We start from the raw sequence: 23,976 nt of genomic DNA, 5'->3' as shown, positions 1-23,976 counted from the left end.
TAGTTCACAAGGTACTTTTTGGGACCTATATAACTAATGTATAGTGCAAATTTTTTAGATAAGTTCTTTTAACGATAACAGACAAACCTTTCATTGGTTAACTGTTATACTTTTATTATTTACTTATTAGTCTCTAATAAACATTTTCAGACCCATTAGAACTTTTAGCAATGTGAATTGCACATTTGGCACCATAATGTTCACAAGGCACTTTTTAGGACCTATATAACTAATGTATAGTGCAAATTTTTTAGTTAAGTTCTTTTAACGATAACAGACAAACATTTCATTGGTTAACTGTTATACTTTTATTATTTACTTATTAGGCTCTAATAAACATTTTGAGACCCGTTAGAACTTTTAGCAATGTGAATTGCACATTTGGCACCATATAGTTCACAAGGCACTTTTTAGGACCTATATAACTAATGTATAGTGCAAATTTTTTAGTTAAGTTCTTTTAACGATAACAGACAAACCTTTCATTGGTTAACTGTTATACTTTTATTATTTACTTATTAGCCTCTAATAAACATTTTGAGACCCGTTAGAACTTTTTGCAATGTGAATTGCACATTTGGCACCATATAGTTCACAAGGCACTTTTTAGGACCTATATAACTAATGTATAGTGCAAATTTTTTAGTTAAGTTCTTTTAACGATAACAGACAAACCTTTCATTGGTTAACTGTTATACTTTTATTATTTACTTATTAGACTCGAATAAACATTTTGAGACCCGTTAGAACTTTTTGCAATGTGAATTGCACATTTGGCACCATATAGTTCACAAGGTACTTTTTGGGACCTATATAACTAATGTATAGTGCAAATTTTTTAGATAAGTTCTTTTAACGATAACAGACAAACCTTTCATTGGTTAACTGTTATACTTTTATTATTTACTTATTAGCCTCTAATAAACATTTTCAGACCCATTAGAACTTTTAGCAATGTGAATTGCACATTTGGCACCATATTGTTCACAAGGTACTTTTTAGGACCTATATAACTAATGTATAGTGCAAAGTTTTTAGTTAAGTTCTTTTACGATAACAGACAAACCTTTCATTGGTTAACTGTTATACTTTTATTATTTACTTATTAGACTCTAATAAACATTTTGAGACCAGTTAGAACTTTTTGCAATGTGAATTGCACATTTGGCACCATATTGTTCACAAGGCACTTTTTAGGACCTATATAACTAATGTATAGTGCAAATTTTTTAGTTAAGTTCTTTTAACGATAACAGACAAACCTTTCATTGGTTAACTGTTATACTTTTATTATTTACTTATTAGACTCTAATAAACATTTTGAGACCCGTTAGAACTTTTTGCAATGTGAATTGCACATTTGGCACCATATAGTTCACAAGGTACTTTTTGGGACCTATATAACTAATGTATAGTGCAAATTTTTTAGATAAGTTCTTTTATCGATAACAGACAAACCTTTCATTGGTTAACTGTTATACTTTTATTATTTACTTATTAGACTCGAATAAACATTTTGAGACCAGTTAGAAGTTTTTGCAATGTGAATTGCACATTTGGCACCATATTGTTCACAAGGCACTTTTTAGGACCTATATAACTAATGTATAGTGCAAATTTTTTAGTTAAGTTCTTTTATCGATAACAGACAAACCTTTCATTGGTTAACTGTTATACTTTTATTATTTACTTATTAGACTCTAATAAACATTTTGAGACCCGTTAGAACTTTTTGCAATGTGAATTGCACATTTGGCACCATATAGTTCACAAGGCACTTTTTAGGACCTATATAACTAATGTATAGTGCAAATTTTTTAGTTAAGTTCTTTTAACGATAACAGACAAACCTTTCATTGGTTAACTGTTATACTTTTATTATTTACTTATTAGACTCTAATAAACATTTTGTGACCCGTTAGAACTTTTTGCAATGTGAATTGCACATTTGGCACCATATAGTTCACAAGGTACTTTTTGGGACCTATATAACTAATGTATAGTGCAAATTTTTTAGATAAGTTCTTTTAACGATAACAGACAAACCTTTCATTGGTTAACTGTTATACTTTTATTATTTACTTATTAGCCTCTAATAAACATTTTCAGACCCATTAGAACTTTTAGCAATGTGAATTGCACATTTGGCACCATATTGTTCACAAGGTATTTTTTGGGACCTATATAACTAATGTATAGTGCAAATTTTTTAGTTAAGTTCTTTTAACGATAACAGACAAACCTTTCATTGGTTAACTGTTATACTTTTATTATTTACTTATTAGACTCTAATAAACATTTTGTGACCCGTTAGAACTTTTTGCAATGTGAATTGCACATTTGGCACCATATAGTTCACAAGGTACTTTTTGGGACCTATATAACTAATGTATAGTGCAAATTTTTTAGATAAGTTCTTTTAACGATAACAGACAAACCTTTCATTGGTTAACTGTTATACTTTTATTATTTACTTATTAGCCTCTAATAAACATTTTCAGACCCATTAGAACTTTTAGCAATGTGAATTGCACATTTGGCACCATATTGTTCACAAGGTATTTTTTAGGAACTATATAACTAATGTATAGTGCAAATTTTTTAGTTAAGTTCTTTTAACGATAACAGACAAACCTTTCATTGGTTAACTGTTATACTTTTATTATTTACTTATTAGACTCTAATAAACATTTTGAGACCAGTTAGAACTTTTAGCAATGTGAATTGCACATTTGGCACCATATTGTTCAGAAGGTATTTTTTAGGACCTATATAACTAATGTATAGTGCAAATTTTTTAGTTAAGTTCTTTTAACGATAACAGACAAACCTTTCATTGGTTAACTGTTATACTTTTATTATTTACTTATTAGACTCTAATAAACATTTTGAGACCAGTTAGAACTTTTTGCAATGTGAATTGCACATTTGGCACCATATAGTTCACAAGGCACTTTTTAGGACCTATATAACTAATGTATAGTGCAAATTTTTTAGTTAAGTTCTTTTAACGATAACAGACAAACCTTTCATTGGTTAACTGTTATACTTTTATTATTTACTTATTAGACTCGAATAAACATTTTGAGACCCGTTAGAACTTTTTGCAATGTGAATTGCACATTTGGCACCATATAGTTCACAAGGTACTTTTTGGGACCTATATAACTAATGTATAGTGCAAATTTTTTAGATAAGTTATTTTAACGATAACAGACAAACCTTTCATTGGTTAACTGTTATACTTTTATTATTTACTTATTAGCCTCTAATAAACATTTTCAGACCCATTAGAACTTTTAGCAATGTGAATTGCACATTTGGCACCATATTGTTCACAAGGTATTTTTTAGGACCTATATAACTAATGTATAGTGCAAATTTTTTAGTTAAGTTCTTTTACGATAACAGACAAACCTTTCATTGGTTAACTGTTATACTTTTATTATTTACTTATTAGACTCTAATAAACATTTTGAGACCAGTTAGAACTTTTTGCAATGTGAATTGCACATTTGGCACCATATTGTTCACAAGGCACTTTTTAGGACCTATATAACTAATGTATAGTGCAAATTTTTTAGTTAAGTTCTTTTAACGATAACAGACAAACCTTTCATTGGTTAACTGTTATACTTTTATTATTTACTTATTAGACTCTAATAAACATTTTGAGACCCGTTAGAACTTTTTGCAATGTGAATTGCACATTTGGCACCATATAGTTCACAAGGTACTTTTTGGGACCTATATAACTAATGTATAGTGCAAATTTTTTAGATAAGTTCTTTTAACGATAACAGACAAACCTTTCATTGGTTAAATGTTATACTTTTATTATTTACTTATTAGCCTCTAATAAACATTTTCAGACCCGTTAGAACTTTTAGCAATGTGAATTGCACATTTGGCACCATATTGTTCACAAGGTATTTTTTAGGACCTATATAACTAATGTATAGTGCAAATTTTTTAGTTAAGTTCTTTTATCGATAACAGACAAACCTTTTATTGGTTAACTGTTATACTTTTATTATTTACTTATTAGACTCTAATAAACATTTTGAGACCCGTTAGAACTTTTTGCAATGTGAATTGCACATTTGGCACCATATAGTTCACAAGGTACTTTTTGGGACCTATATAACTAATGTATAGTGCAAATTTTTTAGATAAGTTCTTTTAACGATAACAGACAAACCTTTCATTGGTTAACTGTTATACTTTTATTATTTACTTATTAGCCTCTAATAAACATTTTCAGACCCGTTAGAACTTTTAGCAATGTGAATTGCACATTTGGCACCATATTGTTCACAAGGTATTTTTTAGGACCTATATAACTAATGTATAGTGCAAATTTTTTAGTTAAGTTCTTTTAACGATAACAGACAAACCTTTCATTGGTTAACTGTTATACTTTTATTATTTACTTATTAGACTCTAATAAACATTTTGAGACCCGTTAGAACTTTTTGCAATGTGAATTGCACATTTGGCACCATATAGTTCACAAGGTACTTTTTGGGACCTATATAACTAATGTATAGTGCAAATTTTTTAGATAAGTTCTTTTAACGATAACAGACAAACCTTTCATTGGTTAACTGTTATACTTTTATTATTTACTTATTAGCCTCTAATAAACATTTTCAGACCCATTAGAACTTTTAGCAATGTGAATTGCACATTTGGCACCATATTGTTCACAAGGTATTTTTTAGGACCTATATAACTAATGTATAGTGCAAATTTTTTAGTTAAGTTCTTTTAACGATAACAGACAAACCTTTCATTGGTTAACTGTTATACTTTTATTATTTACTTATTAGACTCTAATAAACATTTTGAGACCAGTTAGAACTTTTAGCAATGTGAATTGCACATTTGGCACCATATTGTTCAGAAGGTATTTTTTAGGACCTATAGAACTAATGTATAGTGCAAATTTTTTAGTTAAGTTCTTTTAACGATAACAGACAAACCTTTCATTGGTTAACTGTTATACTTTTATTATTTACTTATTAGACTCTAATAAACATTTTGAGACCAGTTAGAACTTTTTGCAATGTGAATTGCACATTTGGCACCATATTGTTCACAAGGCACTTTTTAGGACCTATATAACTAATGTATAGTGCAAATTTTTTAGTTAAGTTCTTTTAACGATAACAGACAAACCTTTCATTGGTTAACTGTTATACTTTTATTATTTACTTATTAGACTCTAATAAACGATTTGAGACCCGTTAGAACTTTTTTCAATGTGAATTGCACATTTGGCACCATATAGTTCACAAGGCACTTTTTAGGACCTATATAACTAATGTATAGTGCAAATTTTTTAGTTAAGTTCTTTTAACGATAACAGACAAACCTTTCATTGTTTAACTGTTATACTTTTATTATTTACTTATTAGACTCGAATAAACATTTTGAGACCCGTTAGAACTTTTTGCAATGTGAATTGCACATTTGGCACCATATAGTTCACAAGGTACTTTTTAGGACCTATATAACTAATGTATAGTGCAAATTTTTTAGATAAGTTCTTTTAACGATAACAGACAAACCTTTCATTGGTTAACTGTTATACTTTTATTATTTACTTATTAGCCTCTAATAAACATTTTCAGACCCATTAGAACTTTTAGCAATGTGAATTGCACATTTGGCACCATATTGTTCACAAGGTATTTTTTAGGACCTATATAACTAATGTATAGTGCAAATTTTTTAGTTAAGTTCTTTTAACGATAACAGACAAACCTTTCATTGGTTAACTGTTATACTTTTATTATTTACTTATTAGACTCTAATAAACATTTTGAGACCAGTTAGAACTTTTAGCAATGTGAATTGCACATTTGGCACCATATTGTTCAGAAGGTATTTTTTAGGACCTATAGAACTAATGTATAGTGCAAATTTTTTAGTTAAGTTCTTTTAACGATAACAGACAAACCTTTCATTGGTTAACTGTTATACTTTTATTATTTACTTATTAGACTCTAATAAACATTTTGAGACCAGTTAGAACTTTTTGCAATGTGAATTGCACATTTGGCACCATATTGTTCACAAGGCACTTTTTAGGACCTATATAACTAATGTATAGTGCAAATTTTTTATTTAAGTTCTTTTAACGATAACAGACAAACCTTTCATTGGTTAACTGTTATACTTTTATTATTTACTTATTAGACTCTAATAAACAATTTGAGACCCGTTAGAACTTTTTTCAATGTGAATTGCACATTTGGCACCATATAGTTCACAAGGCACTTTTTAGGACCTATATAACTAATGTATAGTGCAAATTTTTTAGTTAAGTTCTTTTAACGATAACAGACAAACCTTTCATTGGTTAACTGTTATACTTTTATTATTTACTTATTAGACTCTAATAAACATTTTGTGACCCGTTAGAACTTTTTGCAATGTGAATTGCACATTTGGCACCATATAGTTCACAAGGTACTTTTTGGGATTTATATAACTAATGTATAGTGCAAATTTTTTAGATAAGTTCTTTTAACGATAACAGACAAACCTTTCATTGGTTAACTGTTATACTTTTATTATTTACTTATTAGCCTCTAATAAACATTTTCAGACCCATTAGAACTTTTAGCAATGTGAATTGCACATTTGGCACCATAATGTTCACAAGGCACTTTTTAGGACCTATATAACTAATGTATAGTGCAAATTTTTTAGTTAAGTTCTTTTAACGATAACAGACAAACCTTTCATTGGTTAACTGTTATACTTTTATTATTTACTTATTAGGCTCTAATAAACATTTTCAGACCCGTTAGAACTTTTTGCAATGTGATATGCACATTTGGCACCATATAGTTCACAAGGCACTTTTTAGGACCTATATAACTAATGTATAGTGCAAATTTTTTAGTTAAGTTCTTTTAACGATAACAGACAAACCTTTCATTGGTTAACTGTTATACTTTTATTATTTACTTATTAGCCTCTAATAAACATTTTGAGACCCGTTAGAACTTTTTGCAATGTGAATTGCACATTTGGCACCATATAGTTCACAAGGCACTTTTTAGGACCTATATAACTAATGTATAGTGCAAATTTTTTAGTTAAGTTCTTTTAACGATAACAGACAAACCTTTCATTGGTTAACTGTTATACTTTTATTATTTACTTATTAGACTCGAATAAACATTTTGAGACCCGTTAGAACTTTTTGCAATGTGAATTGCACATTTGGCACCATATAGTTCACAAGGTACTTTTTGGGACCTATATAACTAATGTATAGTGCAAATTTTTTAGATAAGTTCTTTTAACGATAACAGACAAACCTTTCATTGGTTAACTGTTATACTTTTATTATTTACTTATTAGCCTCTAATAAACATTTTCAGACCCATTAGAACTTTTAGCAATGTGAATTGCACATTTGGCACCATATTGTTCACAAGGTATTTTTTAGGACCTATATAACTAATGTATAGTGCAAATTTTTTAGTTAAGTTCTTTTACGATAACAGACAAACCTTTCATTGGTTAACTGTTATACTTTTATTATTTACTTATTAGACTCTAATAAACATTTTGAGACCAGTTAGAACTTTTTGCAATGTGAATTGCACATTTGGCACCATATTGTTCACAAGGCACTTTTTAGGACCTATATAACTAATGTATAGTGCAAATTTTTTAGTTAAGTTCTTTTAACGATAACAGACAAACCTTTCATTGGTTAACTGTTATACTTTTATTATTTACTTATTAGACTCTAATAAACATTTTGAGACCAGTTAGAACTTTTTGCAATGTGAATTGCACATTTGGCACCATATAGTTCACAAGGTACTTTTTGGGACCTATATAACTAATGTATAGTGCAAATTTTTTAGATAAGTTCTTTTAACGATAACAGACAAACCTTTCATTGGTTAACTGTTATACTTTTATTATTTACTTATTAGACTCGAATAAACATTTTGAGACCAGTTAGAACTTTTTGCAATGTGAATTGCACATTTGGCACCATATTGTTCACAAGGCACTTTTTAGGACCTATATAACTAATGTATAGTGCAAATTTTTTAGTTAAGTTCTTTTATCGATAACAGACAAACCTTTCATTGGTTAACTGTTATACTTTTATTATTTATTTATTAGACTCTAATAAACATTTTGAGACCCGTTAGAACTTTTTGCAATGTGAATTGCACATTTGGCACCATATAGTTCACAAGGCACTTTTTAGGACCTATATAACTAATGTATAGTGCAAATTTTTTAGTTAAGTTCTTTTAACGATAACAGACAAACCTTTTATTGGTTAACTGTTATACTTTTATTATTTACTTATTAGACTCTAATAAACATTTTGTGACCCGTTAGAACTTTTTGCAATGTGAATTGCACATTTGGCACCATATAGTTCACAAGGTACTTTTTGGGACCTATATAACTAATGTATAGTGCAAATTTTTTAGATAAGTTCTTTTAACGATAACAGACAAACCTTTCATTGGTTAACTGTTATACTTTTATTATTTACTTATTAGCCTCTAATAAACATTTTCAGACCCATTAGAACTTTTAGCAATGTGAATTGCACATTTGGCACCATAATGTTCACAAGGCACTTTTTAGGACCTATATAACTAATGTATAGTGCAAATTTTTTAGTTAAGTTCTTTTAACGATAACAGACAAACATTTCATTGGTTAACTGTTATACTTTTATTATTTACTTATTAGGCTCTAATAAACATTTTGAGACCCGTTAGAACTTTTAGCAATGTGAATTGCACATTTGGCACCATATAGTTCACAAGGCACTTTTTAGGACCTATATAACTAATGTATAGTGCAAATTTTTTAGTTAAGTTCTTTTAACGATAACAGACAAACCTTTCATTGGTTAACTGTTATACTTTTATTATTTACTTATTAGCCTCTAATAAACATTTTGAGACCCGTTAGAACTTTTTGCAATGTGAATTGCACATTTGGCACCATATAGTTCACAAGGCACTTTTTAGGACCTATATAACTAATGTATAGTGCAAATTTTTTAGTTAAGTTCTTTTAACGATAACAGACAAACCTTTCATTGGTTAACTGTTATACTTTTATTATTTACTTATTAGACTCGAATAAACATTTTGAGACCCGTTAGAACTTTTTGCAATGTGAATTGCACATTTGGCACCATATAGTTCACAAGGTACTTTTTGGGACCTATATAACTAATGTATAGTGCAAATTTTTTAGATAAGTTCTTTTAACGATAACAGACAAACCTTTCATTGGTTAACTGTTATACTTTTATTATTTACTTATTAGCCTCTAATAAACATTTTCAGACCCATTAGAACTTTTAGCAATGTGAATTGCACATTTGGCACCATATTGTTCACAAGGTATTTTTTAGGACCTATATAACTAATGTATAGTGCAAAGTTTTTAGTTAAGTTCTTTTACGATAACAGACAAACCTTTCATTGGTTAACTGTTATACTTTTATTATTTACTTATTAGACTCTAATAAACATTTTGAGACCAGTTAGAACTTTTTGCAATGTGAATTGCACATTTGGCACCATATTGTTCACAAGGCACTTTTTAGGACCTATATAACTAATGTATAGTGCAAATTTTTTAGTTAAGTTCTTTTAACGATAACAGACAAACCTTTCATTGGTTAACTGTTATACTTTTATTATTTACTTATTAGACTCTAATAAACATTTTGAGACCCGTTAGAACTTTTTGCAATGTGAATTGCACATTTGGCACCATATAGTTCACAAGGTACTTTTTGGGACCTATATAACTAATGTATAGTGCAAATTTTTTAGATAAGTTCTTTTATCGATAACAGACAAACCTTTCATTGGTTAACTGTTATACTTTTATTATTTACTTATTAGACTCGAATAAACATTTTGAGACCAGTTAGAAGTTTTTGCAATGTGAATTGCACATTTGGCACCATATTGTTCACAAGGCACTTTTTAGGACCTATATAACTAATGTATAGTGCAAATTTTTTAGTTAAGTTCTTTTATCGATAACAGACAAACCTTTCATTGGTTAACTGTTATACTTTTATTATTTACTTATTAGACTCTAATAAACATTTTGAGACCCGTTAGAACTTTTTGCAATGTGAATTGCACATTTGGCACCATATAGTTCACAAGGCACTTTTTAGGACCTATATAACTAATGTATAGTGCAAATTTTTTAGTTAAGTTCTTTTAACGATAACAGACAAACCTTTCATTGGTTAACTGTTATACTTTTATTATTTACTTATTAGACTCTAATAAACATTTTGTGACCCGTTAGAACTTTTTGCAATGTGAATTGCACATTTGGCACCATATAGTTCACAAGGTACTTTTTGGGACCTATATAACTAATGTATAGTGCAAATTTTTTAGATAAGTTCTTTTAACGATAACAGACAAACCTTTCATTGGTTAACTGTTATACTTTTATTATTTACTTATTAGCCTCTAATAAACATTTTCAGACCCATTAGAACTTTTAGCAATGTGAATTGCACATTTGGCACCATATTGTTCACAAGGTATTTTTTAGGACCTATATAACTAATGTATAGTGCAAATTTTTTAGTTAAGTTCTTTTAACGATAACAGACAAACCTTTCATTGGTTAACTGTTATACTTTTATTATTTACTTATTAGACTCTAATAAACATTTTGTGACCCGTTAGAACTTTTTGCAATGTGAATTGCACATTTGGCACCATATAGTTCACAAGGTACATTTTGGGACCTATATAACTAATGTATAGTGCAAATTTTTTAGATAAGTTCTTTTAACGATAACAGACAAACCTTTCATTGGTTAACTGTTATACTTTTATTATTTACTTATTAGCCTCTAATAAACATTTTCAGACCCATTAGAACTTTTAGCAATGTGAATTGCACATTTGGCACCATATTGTTCACAAGGTATTTTTTAGGAACTATATAACTAATGTATAGTGCAAATTTTTTAGTTAAGTTCTTTTAACGATAACAGACAAACCTTTCATTGGTTAACTGTTATACTTTTATTATTTACTTATTAGACTCTAATAAACATTTTGAGACCAGTTAGAACTTTTAGCAATGTGAATTGCACATTTGGCACCATATTGTTCAGAAGGTATTTTTTAGGACCTATATAACTAATGTATAGTGCAAATTTTTTAGTTAAGTTCTTTTAACGATAACAGACAAACCTTTCATTGGTTAACTGTTATACTTTTATTATTTACTTATTAGACTCTAATAAACATTTTGAGACCAGTTAGAACTTTTTGCAATGTGAATTGCACATTTGGCACCATATAGTTCACAAGGCACTTTTTAGGACCTATATAACTAATGTATAGTGCAAATTTTTTAGTTAAGTTCTTTTAACGATAACAGACAAACCTTTCATTGGTTAACTGTTATACTTTTATTATTTACTTATTAGACTCGAATAAACATTTTGAGACCCGTTAGAACTTTTTGCAATGTGAATTGCACATTTGGCACCATATAGTTCACAAGGTACTTTTTGGGACCTATATAACTAATGTATAGTGCAAATTTTTTAGATAAGTTATTTTAACGATAACAGACAAACCTTTCATTGGTTAACTGTTATACTTTTATTATTTACTTATTAGCCTCTAATAAACATTTTCAGACCCATTAGAACTTTTAGCAATGTGAATTGCACATTTGGCACCATATTGTTCACAAGGTATTTTTTAGGACCTATATAACTAATGTATAGTGCAAATTTTTTAGTTAAGTTCTTTTACGATAACAGACAAACCTTTCATTGGTTAACTGTTATACTTTTATTATTTACTTATTAGACTCTAATAAACATTTTGAGACCAGTTAGAACTTTTTGCAATGTGAATTGCACATTTGGCACCATATTGTTCACAAGGCACTTTTTAGGACCTATATAACTAATGTATAGTGCAAATTTTTTAGTTAAGTTCTTTTAACGATAACAGACAAACCTTTCATTGGTTAACTGTTATACTTTTATTATTTACTTATTAGACTCTAATAAACATTTTGAGACCCGTTAGAACTTTTTGCAATGTGAATTGCACATTTGGCACCATATAGTTCACAAGGTACTTTTTGGGACCTATATAACTAATGTATAGTGCAAATTTTTTAGATAAGTTCTTTTAACGATAACAGACAAACCTTTCATTGGTTAAATGTTATACTTTTATTATTTACTTATTAGCCTCTAATAAACATTTTCAGACCCGTTAGAACTTTTAGCAATGTGAATTGCACATTTGGCACCATATTGTTCACAAGGTATTTTTTAGGACCTATATAACTAATGTATAGTGCAAATTTTTTAGTTAAGTTCTTTTATCGATAACAGACAAACCTTTTATTGGTTAACTGTTATACTTTTATTATTTACTTATTAGACTCTAATAAACATTTTGAGACCCGTTAGAACTTTTTGCAATGTGAATTGCACATTTGGCACCATATAGTTCACAAGGTACTTTTTGGGACCTATATAACTAATGTATAGTGCAAATTTTTTAGATAAGTTCTTTTAACGATAACAGACAAACCTTTCATTGGTTAACTGTTATACTTTTATTATTTACTTATTAGCCTCTAATAAACATTTTCAGACCCGTTAGAACTTTTAGCAATGTGAATTGCACATTTGGCACCATATTGTTCACAAGGTATTTTTTAGGACCTATATAACTAATGTATAGTGCAAATTTTTTAGTTAAGTTCTTTTAACGATAACAGACAAACCTTTCATTGGTTAACTGTTATACTTTTATTATTTACTTATTAGACTCTAATAAACATTTTGAGACCCGTTAGAACTTTTTGCAATGTGAATTGCACATTTGGCACCATATAGTTCACAAGGTACTTTTTGGGACCTATATAACTAATGTATAGTGCAAATTTTTTAGATAAGTTCTTTTAACGATAACAGACAAACCTTTCATTGGTTAACTGTTATACTTTTATTATTTACTTATTAGCCTCTAATAAACATTTTCAGACCCATTAGAACTTTTAGCAATGTGAATTGCACATTTGGCACCATATTGTTCACAAGGTATTTTTTAGGACCTATATAACTAATGTATAGTGCAAATTTTTTAGTTAAGTTCTTTTAACGATAACAGACAAACCTTTCATTGGTTAACTGTTATACTTTTATTATTTACTTATTAGACTCTAATAAACATTTTGAGACCAGTTAGAACTTTTAGCAATGTGAATTGCACATTTGGCACCATATTGTTCAGAAGGTATTTTTTAGGACCTATAGAACTAATGTATAGTGCAAATTTTTTAGTTAAGTTCTTTTAACGATAACAGACAAACCTTTCATTGGTTAACTGTTATACTTTTATTATTTACTTATTAGACTCTAATAAACATTTTGAGACCAGTTAGAACTTTTTGCAATGTGAATTGCACATTTGGCACCATATTGTTCACAAGGCACTTTTTAGGACCTATATAACTAATGTATAGTGCAAATTTTTTAGTTAAGTTCTTTTAACGATAACAGACAAACCTTTCATTGGTTAACTGTTATACTTTTATTATTTACTTATTAGACTCTAATAAACGATTTGAGACCAGTTAGAACTTTTTGCAATGTGAATTGCACATTTGGCACCATATAGTTCACAAGGTACTTTTTGGGACCTATATAACTAATGTATAGTGCAAATTTTTTAGATAAGTTCTTTTAACGATAACAGACAAACCTTTCATTGGTTAACTGTTATACTTTTATTATTTACTTATTAGCCTCTAATAAACATTTTCAGACCCGTTAGAACTTTTAGCAATGTGAATTGCACATTTGGCACCATATTGTTCACAAGGTATTTTTTAGGACCTATATAACTAATGTATAGTGCAAATTTTTTAGTTAAGTTCTTTTATCGATAACAGACAAACCTTTTATTGGTTAACTGTTATACTTTTATTATTTACTTATTAGACTCTAATAAACATTTTGAGACCCGTTAGAACTTTTTGCAATGTGAATTGCACATTTGGCACCATATAGTTCACAAGGCACTTTTTAGGACCTATATAACTAATGTATAGTGCAAATTTTTTAGTTAAGTTCTTTTAACGATAACAGACAAACCTTTCATTGGTTAACTGTTATACTTTTATTATTTACTTATTAGACTCTAATAAACATTTTGTGACCCGTTAGAACTTTTTGCAATGTGAATTGCACATTTGGCACCATATAGTTCACAAGGTACTTTTTGGGACCTATATAACTAATGTATAGTGCAAATTTTTTAGATAAGTTCTTTTAACGATAACAGACAAACCTTTCATTGGTTAACTGTTATACTTTTATTATTTACTTATTAGCCTCTAATAAACATTTTCAGACCCGTTAGAACTTTTAGCAATGTGAATTGCACATTTGGCACCATATTGTTCACAAGGTATTTTTTAGGACCTATATAACTAATGTATAGTGCAAATTTTTTAGATAAGTTCTTTTAACGATAACAGACAAACCTTTCATTGGTTAACTGTTATACTTTTATTATTTACTTATTAGCCTCTAATAAACATTTTCAGACCCATTAGAACTTTTAGCAATGTGAATTGCACATTTGGCACCATATTGTTCACAAGGTATTTTTTAGGACCTATATAACTAATGTATAGTGCAAATTTTTTAGTTAAGTTCTTTTAACGATAACAGACAAACCTTTCATTGGTTAACTGTTATACTTTTATTATTTACTTATTAGACTCTAATAAACATTTTGAGACCAGTTAGAACTTTTAGCAATGTGAATTGCACATTTGGCACCATATTGTTCAGAAGGTATTTTTTAGGACCTATATAACTAATGTATAGTGCAAATTTTTTAGTTAAGTTCTTTTAACGATAACAGACAAACCTTTCATTGGTTAACTGTTATACTTTTATTATTTACTTATTAGACTCTAATAAACATTTTGAGACCAGTTAGAACTTTTTGCAATGTGAATTGCACATTTGGCACCATATTGTTCACAAGGCACTTTTTAGGACCTATATAACTAATGTATAGTGCAAATTTTTTAGTTAAGTTCTTTTAACGATAACAGACAAACCTTTCATTGGTTAACTGTTATACTTTTATTATTTACTTATTAGACTCTAATAAACGATTTGAGACCCGTTAGAACTTTTTTCAATGTGAATTGCACATTTGGCACCATATAGTTCACAAGGCACTTTTTAGGACCTATATAACTAATGTATAGTGCAAATTTTTTAGTTAAGTTCTTTTAACGATAACAGACAAACCTTTCATTGTTTAACTGTTATACTTTTATTATTTACTTATTAGACTCGAATAAACATTTTGAGACCCGTTAGAACTTTTTGCAATGTGAATTGCACATTTGGCACCATATAGTTCACAAGGTACTTTTTGGGACCTATATAACTAATGTATAGTGCAAATTTTTTAGATAAGTTCTTTTAACGATAACAGACAAACCTTTCATTGGTTAACTGTTATACTTTTATTATTTACTTATTAGCCTCTAATAAACATTTTCAGACCCATTAGAACTTTTAGCAATGTGAATTGCACATTTGGCACCATATTGTTCACAAGGTATTTTTTAGGACCCATATAACTAATGTATAGTGCAAATTTTTTAGTTAAGTTCTTTTACGATAACAGACAAACCTTTCATTGGTTAACTGTTATACTTTTATTATTTACTTATTAGACTCTAATAAACATTTTTAGACCAGTTAGAACTTTTTGCAATGTGAATTGCACATTTGGCACCATATAGTTCACAAGGCACTTTTTAGGACCTATATAACTAATGTATAGTGCAAATTTTTTAGTTAAGTTCTTTTAACGATAACAGACAAACCTTTCATTGGTTAACTGTTATACTTTTATTATTTACTTATTAGACTCTAATAAACATTTTGTGACCCGTTAGAACTTTTTGCAATGTGAATTGCACATTTGGCACCATATAGTTCACAAGGTACTTTTTGGGATTTATATAACTAATGTATAGTGCAAATTTTTTAGATAAGTTCTTTTAACGATAACAGACAAACCTTTCATTGGTTAACTGTTATACTTTTATTATTTACTTATTAGCCTCTAATAAACATTTTCAGACCCATTAGAACTTTTAGCAATGTGAATTGCACATTTGGCACCATAATGTTCACAAGGCACTTTTTAGGACCTATATAACTAATGTATAGTGCAAATTTTTTAGTTAAGTTCTTTTAACGATAACAGACAAACCTTTCATTGGTTAACTGTTATACTTTTATTATTTACTTATTAGGCTCTAATAAACATTTTCAGACCCGTTAGAACTTTTTGCAATGTGATATGCACATTTGGCACCATATAGTTCACAAGGCACTTTTTAGGACCTATATAACTAATGTATAGTGCAAATTTTTTAGTTAAGTTCTTTTAACGATAACAGACAAACCTTTCATTGGTTAACTGTTATACTTTTATTATTTACTTATTAGCCTCTAATAAACATTTTGAGACCCGTTAGAACTTTTTGCAATGTGAATTGCACATTTGGCACCATATAGTTCACAAGGCACTTTTTAGGACCTATATAACTAATGTATAGTGCAAATTTTTTAGTTAAGTTCTTTTAACGATAACAGACAAACCTTTCATTGGTTAACTGTTATACTTTTATTATTTACTTATTAGACTCGAATAAACATTTTGAGACCCGTTAGAACTTTTTGCAATGTGAATTGCACATTTGGCACCATATAGTTCACAAGGTACTTTTTGGGACCTATATAACTAATGTATAGTGCAAATTTTTTAGATAAGTTCTTTTAACGATAACAGACAAACCTTTCATTGGTTAACTGTTATACTTTTATTATTTACTTATTAGCCTCTAATAAACATTTTCAGACCCATTAGAACTTTTAGCAATGTGAATTGCACATTTGGCACCATATTGTTCACAAGGTATTTTTTAGGACCTATATAACTAATGTATAGTGCAAAGTTTTTAGTTAAGTTCTTTTACGATAACAGACAAACCTTTCATTGGTTAACTGTTATACTTTTATTATTTACTTATTAGCCTCTAATAAACATTTTCAGACCCATTAGAACTTTTAGCAATGTGAATTGCACATTTGGCACCATATTGTTCACAAGGTATTTTTTAGGACCTATATAACTAATGTATAGTGCAAATTTTTTAGTTAAGTTCTTTTACGATAACAGACAAACCTTTCATTGGTTAACTGTTATACTTTTATTATTTACTTATTAGACTCTAATAAACATTTTGAGACCCGTTAGAACTTTTTGCAATGTGAATTGCACATTTGGCACCATATAGTTCACAAGGCACTTTTTAGGACCTATATAACTAATGTATAGTGCAAATTTTTTAGTTAAGTTCTTTTAACGATAACAGACAAACCTTTCATTGGTTAACTGTTATACTTTTATTATTTACTTATTAGACTCGAATAAACATTTTGAGACCCGTTAGAACTTTTTGCAATGTGAATTGCACATTTGGCACCATATAGTTCACAAGGTACTTTTTGGGACCTATATAACTAATGTATAGTGCAAATTTTTTAGATAAGTTCTTTTAACGATAACAGACAAACCTTTCATTGGTTAACTGTTATACTTTTATTATTTACTTATTAGCCTCTAATAAACATTTTCAGACCCATTAGAACTTTTAGCAATGTGAATTGCACATTTGGCACCATATTGTTCACAAGGTATTTTTTAGGACCTATATAACTAATGTATAGTGCAAATTTTTTAGTTAAGTTCTTTTACGATAACAGACAAACCTTTCATTGGTTAACTGTTATACTTTTATTATTTACTTATTAGACTCTAATAAACATTTTGAGACCCGTTAGAACTTTTTGCAATGTGAATTGCACATTTGGCACCATATAGTTCACAAGGTACTTTTTGGGACCTATATAACTAATGTATAGTGCAAATTTTTTAGATAAGTTCTTTTAACGATAACAGACAAACCTTTCATTGGTTAACTGTTATACTTTTATTATTTACTTATTAGACTCGAATAAACATTTTGAGACCAGTTAGAACTTTTTGCCATGTGAATTGCACATTTGGCACCATATTGTTCACAAGGCACTTTTTAGGACCTATATAACTAATGTATAGTGCAAATTTTTTAGTTAAGTTCTTTTATCGATAACAGACAAACCTTTCATTGGTTAACTGTTATACTTTTATTGTTTACTTATTAGGCTCTAATAAACATTTTGAGACCCGTTAGAACTTTTTGCAATGTGAATTGCACATTTGGCACCATATAGTTCACAAGGCACTTTTTAGGACCTATATAACTAATGTATAGTGCAAATTTTTTAGTTAAGTTCTTTTAACGATAACAGACAAACCTTTCATTGGTTAACTGTTATACTTTTATTATTTACTTATTAGACTCTAATAAACATTTTGTGACCCGTTAGAACTTTTTGCAATGTGAATTGCACATTTGGCACCATATAGTTCACAAGGTACTTTTTTGGACCTATATAACTAATGTATAGTGCAAATTTTTTAGATAAGTTCTTTTAACGATAACAGACAAACCTTTCATTGGTTAACTGTTATACTTTTATTATTTACTTATTAGCCTCTAATAAACATTTTCAGACCCATTAGAACTTTTAGCAATGTGAATTGCACATTTGGCACCATATTGTTCACAAGGCACTTTTTAGGACCTATATAACTAATGTATAGTGCAAATTTTTTAGTTAAGTTCTTTTAACGATAACAGACAAACCTTTCATTGGTTAACTGTTATACTTTTATTATTTACTTATTAGACTCTAATAAACATTTTGAGACCCGTTAGAACTTTTTGCAATGTGAATTGCACATTTGGCACCATATAGTTCACAAGGCACTTTTTAGGACCTATATAACTAATGTATAGTGCAAATTTTTTAGTTGAGTTCTTTTAACGATAACAGACAAACCTTTCATTGGTTAACTGTTATACTTTTATTATTTACTTATTAGCCTCTAATAAACATTTTGAGACCCGTTAGAACTTTTTGCAATGTGAATTGCACATTTGGCACCATATAGTTCACAAGGCACTTTTTAGGACCTATATAACTAATGTATAGTGCAAATTTTTTAGTTAAGTTCTTTTAACGATAACAGACAAACCTTTCATTGGTTAACTGTTATACTTTTATTATTTACTTATTAGACTCTAATAAACATTTTGTGACCCGTTAGAACTTTTTGCAATGTGAATTGCACATTTGGCACCATATAGTTCACAAGGTACTTTTTGGGACCTATATAACTAATGTATAGTGCAAATTTTTTAGATAAGTTCTTTTAACGATAACAGACAAACCTTTCATTGGTTAACTGTTATACTTTTATTATTTACTTATTAGCCTCTAATAAACATTTTCAGACCCATTAGAACTTTTAGCAATGTGAATTGCACATTTGGCACCATATTGTTCACAAGGCACTTTTTAGGACCTATATAACTAATGTATAGTGCAAATTTTTTAGTTAAGTTCTTTTAACGATAACAGACAAACCTTTCATTGGTTAACTGTTATACTTTTATTATTTACTTATTAGCCTCTAATAAACATTTTCAGACCCGTTAGAACTTTTAGCAATGTGAATTGCACATTTGGCACCATATTGTTCACAAGGCACTTTTTAGGACCTATATAACTAATGTATAGTGCAAATTTTTTAGTTAAGTTCTTTTAACGATAACAGACAAACCTTTCATTGGTTAACTGTTATACTTTTATTATTTACTTATTAGACTCTAATAAACATTTTGAGACCCGTTAGAACTTTTTGCAATGTGAATTGCACATTTGGCACCATATAGTTCACAAGGCACTTTTTAGGACCTATATAACTAATGTATAGTGCAAATTTTTTAGTTAAGTTCTTTTAACGATAACAGACAAACCTTTCATTGGTTAACTGTTATACTTTTATTATTTACTTATTAGCCTCTAATAAACATTTTCAGACCCGTTAGAACTTTTAGCAATTTGAATTGCACATTTGGCACCATATTGTTCACAAGGTACTTTTTAGGACCTATATAACTAATGTATAGTACAAATTTTTTAGTTAAGTTCTTTTAACGATAACAGACAAACCTTTCATTGGTTAACTGTTATACTTTTATTATTTACTTATTAGGCTCTAATAAACATTTTGAGACCCGTTAGAACTTTTTGCAATGTGAATTGCACATTTGGCACCATATAGTTCACAAGGTACTTTTTAGGACCTATATAACTAATGTATAGTGCAAATTTTTTATTTAAGTTCTTTTAACGATAACAGACAAACCTTTCATTGGTTAACTGTTATACTTTTATTATTTACTTATTAGACTCTAATAAACATTTTGAGACCCGTTAGAACTTTTTGCAATGTGAATTGCACATTTGGCACCATATAGTTCACAAGGTACTTTTTAGGACCTATATAACTAATGTATAGTGCAAATTTTTTAGTTAAGTTCTTTTAACGATAACAGACAAACCTTTCATTGGTTAACTGTTATACTTTTATTATTTACTTATTAGACTCTAATAAACATTTTGAGACCCGTTAGAACTTTTTACAATGTGAATTGCACATTTGGCACCATATTGTTCACAAGGTATTTTTTAGGACCTATGTAACTAATGTATAGTGCAAATTTTTTAGTTAAGTTCTTTTAACGATAACAGACAAACCTTTTATTGGTTAACTGTTATACTTTTATTATTTACTTATTAGACTCTAATAAACCTTTTGAGACCCGTTAGAACTTTTTGCAATGTGAATTGCACATTTGGCACCATATAGTTCACAAGGTACTTTTTGGGACCTATATAACTAATGTATAGTGCAAATTTTTTAGTTAAGTTCTTTTAACGATAACAGACAAACCTTTCATTGGTTAACTGTTATACTTTTATTATTTACTTATTAGCCTCTAATAAACATTTTCAGACCCGTTAGAACTTTTAGCAACGTGAATTGCACATTTGGCACCATATAGTTCACAAGGCACTTTTTAGGACCTATATAACTAATGTATAGTGCAATTTTTTTAGTTAAGTTCTTTTAACGATAACAGACAAACCTTTCATTGGTTAACTGTTATACTTTTATTATTTACTTATTAGACTCTAATAAACATTTTGAGACCCGTTAGAACTTTTTGCAATGTGAATTGCACATTTGGCACCATATAGTTCACAAAGCACTTTTTAGGACCTATGTAACTAATGTATAGTGCAAATTTTTTAGTTAAGTTCTTTTAACGATAACAGACAAACCTTTCATTGGTTAACTGTTATACTTTTATTATTTACTTATTAGACTCTAATAAACATTTTGAGACCCGTTAGAACTTTTTGCAATGTGAATTGCACATTTGGCACCATATAGTTCACAAGGTACTTTTTGGGACCTATATAACTAATGTATAGTGCAAATTTTTTAGTTAAGTTCTTTTAACGATAACAGACAAACCTTTCATTGGTTAACTGTTATACTTTTATTATTTACTTATTAGCCTCTAATAAACATTTTGAGACCCGTTAGAACTTTTTGCAATGTGAATTGCACATTTGGCACCATATAGTTCACAAGGCACTTTTTAGGACCTATGTAAGTAATGTATAGTGCAAATTTTTTAGTTAAGTTCTTTTAACGATAACAGACAAACCTTTCATTGGTTAACTGTTATACTTTTATTATTTACTTATTAGACTCTAATAAACATTTTGAGACCCGTTAGAACTTTTTGCAATGTGAATTGCACATTTGGCACCATATAGTTCACAAGGTACTTTTTGGGACCTATATAACTAATGTATAGTGCAAATTTTTTAGATAAGTTCTTTTATCGATAACAGACAAACCTTTCATTGGTTAACTGTTATACTTTTATTATTTACTTATTAGACTCGAATAAACATTTTGAGACCAGTTAGAAGTTTTTGCAATGTGAATTGCACATTTGGCACCATATTGTTCACAAGGCACTTTTTAGGACCTATATAACTAATGTATAGTGCAAATTTTTTAGTTAAGTTCTTTTATCGATAACAGACAAACCTTTCATTGGTTAACTGTTATACTTTTATTATTTACTTATTAGACTCTAATAAACATTTTGAGACCCGTTAGAACTTTTTGCAATGTGAATTGCACATTTGGCACCATATAGTTCACAAGGCACTTTTTAGGACCTATATAACTAATGTATATTGCAAATTTTTTAGTTAAGTTCTTTTAACGATAACAGACAAACCTTTCATTGGTTAACTGTTATACTTTTATTATTTACTTATTAGACTCTAATAAACATTTTGTGACCCGTTAGAACTTTTTGCAATGTGAATTGCACATTTGGCACCATATAGTTCACAAGGTACTTTTTGGGACCTATATAACTAATGTATAGTGCAAATTTTTTAGATAAGTTCTTTTATCGATAACAGACAAACCTTTCATTGGTTAACTGTTATACTTTTATTATTTACTTATTAGACTCGAATAAACATTTTGAGACCAGTTAGAAGTTTTTGCAATGTGAATTGCACATTTGGCACCATATTGTTCACAAGGCACTTTTTAGGACCTATATAACTAATGTATAGTGCAAATTTTTTAGTTAAGTTCTTTTATCGATAACAGACAAACCTTTCATTGGTTAACTGTTATACTTTTATTATTTACTTATTAGACTCTAATAAACATTTTGAGACCCGTTAGAACTTTTTGCAATGTGAATTGCACATTTGGCACCATATAGTTCACAAGGCACTTTTTAGGACCTATATAACTAATGTATAGTGCAAATTTTTTAGTTAAGTTCTTTTAACGATAACAGACAAACCTTTCATTGGTTAACTGTTATACTTTTATTATTTACTTATTAGACTCTAATAAACATTTTGTGACCCGTTAGAACTTTTTGCAATGTGAATTGCACATTTGGCACCATATAGTTCACAAGGTACTTTTTGGGACCTATATAACTAATGTATAGTGCAAATTTTTTAGATAAGTTCTTTTAACGATAACAGACAAACCTTTCATTGGTTAACTGTTATACTTTTATTATTTACTTATTAGCCTCTAATAAACATTTTCAGACCCGTTAGAACTTTTAGCAATGTGAATTGCACATTTGGCACCATATTGTTCACAAGGCACTTTTTAGGACCTATATAACTAATGTATAGTGCAAATTTTTTAGTTAAGTTCTTTTAACGATAACAGACAAACCTTTCATTGGTTAACTGTTATACTTTTATTATTTACTTATTAGACTCTAATAAACATTTTGAGACCCGTTAGAACTTTTTGCAATGTGAATTGCACATTTGGCACCATATAGTTCACAAGGCACTTTTTAGGACCTATATAACTAATGTATAGTGCAAATTTTTTAGTTAAGTTCTTTTAACGATAACAGACAAACCTTTCATTGGTTAACTGTTATACTTTTATTATTTACTTATTAGCCTCTAATAAACATTTTGAGACCCGTTAGAACTTTTTGCAATGTGAATTGCACATTTGGCACCATATAGTTCACAAGGTACTTTTTAGGACCTATATAACTAATGTATAGTGCAAATTTTTTAGTTAAGTTCTTTTAACGATAACAGACAAACCTTTCATTGGTTAACTGTTATACTTTTATTATTTACTTATTAGACTCTAATAAACATTTTGAGACCCGTTAGAACTTTTTGCAATGTGAATTGCACATTTGGCACCATATAGTTCACAAGGTACTTTTTAGGACCTATATAACTAATGTATAGTGCAAATTTTTTAGTTAAGTTCTTTTAAC

The sequence above is a fragment of the Clavelina lepadiformis genome, chromosome 1, assembly GCF_947623445.1.
Source record: "Clavelina lepadiformis chromosome 1, kaClaLepa1.1, whole genome shotgun sequence".
Lineage (NCBI taxonomy): Eukaryota > Metazoa > Chordata > Ascidiacea > Aplousobranchia > Clavelinidae > Clavelina > Clavelina lepadiformis.
This window is presented reverse-complemented; position numbering follows the sequence as displayed.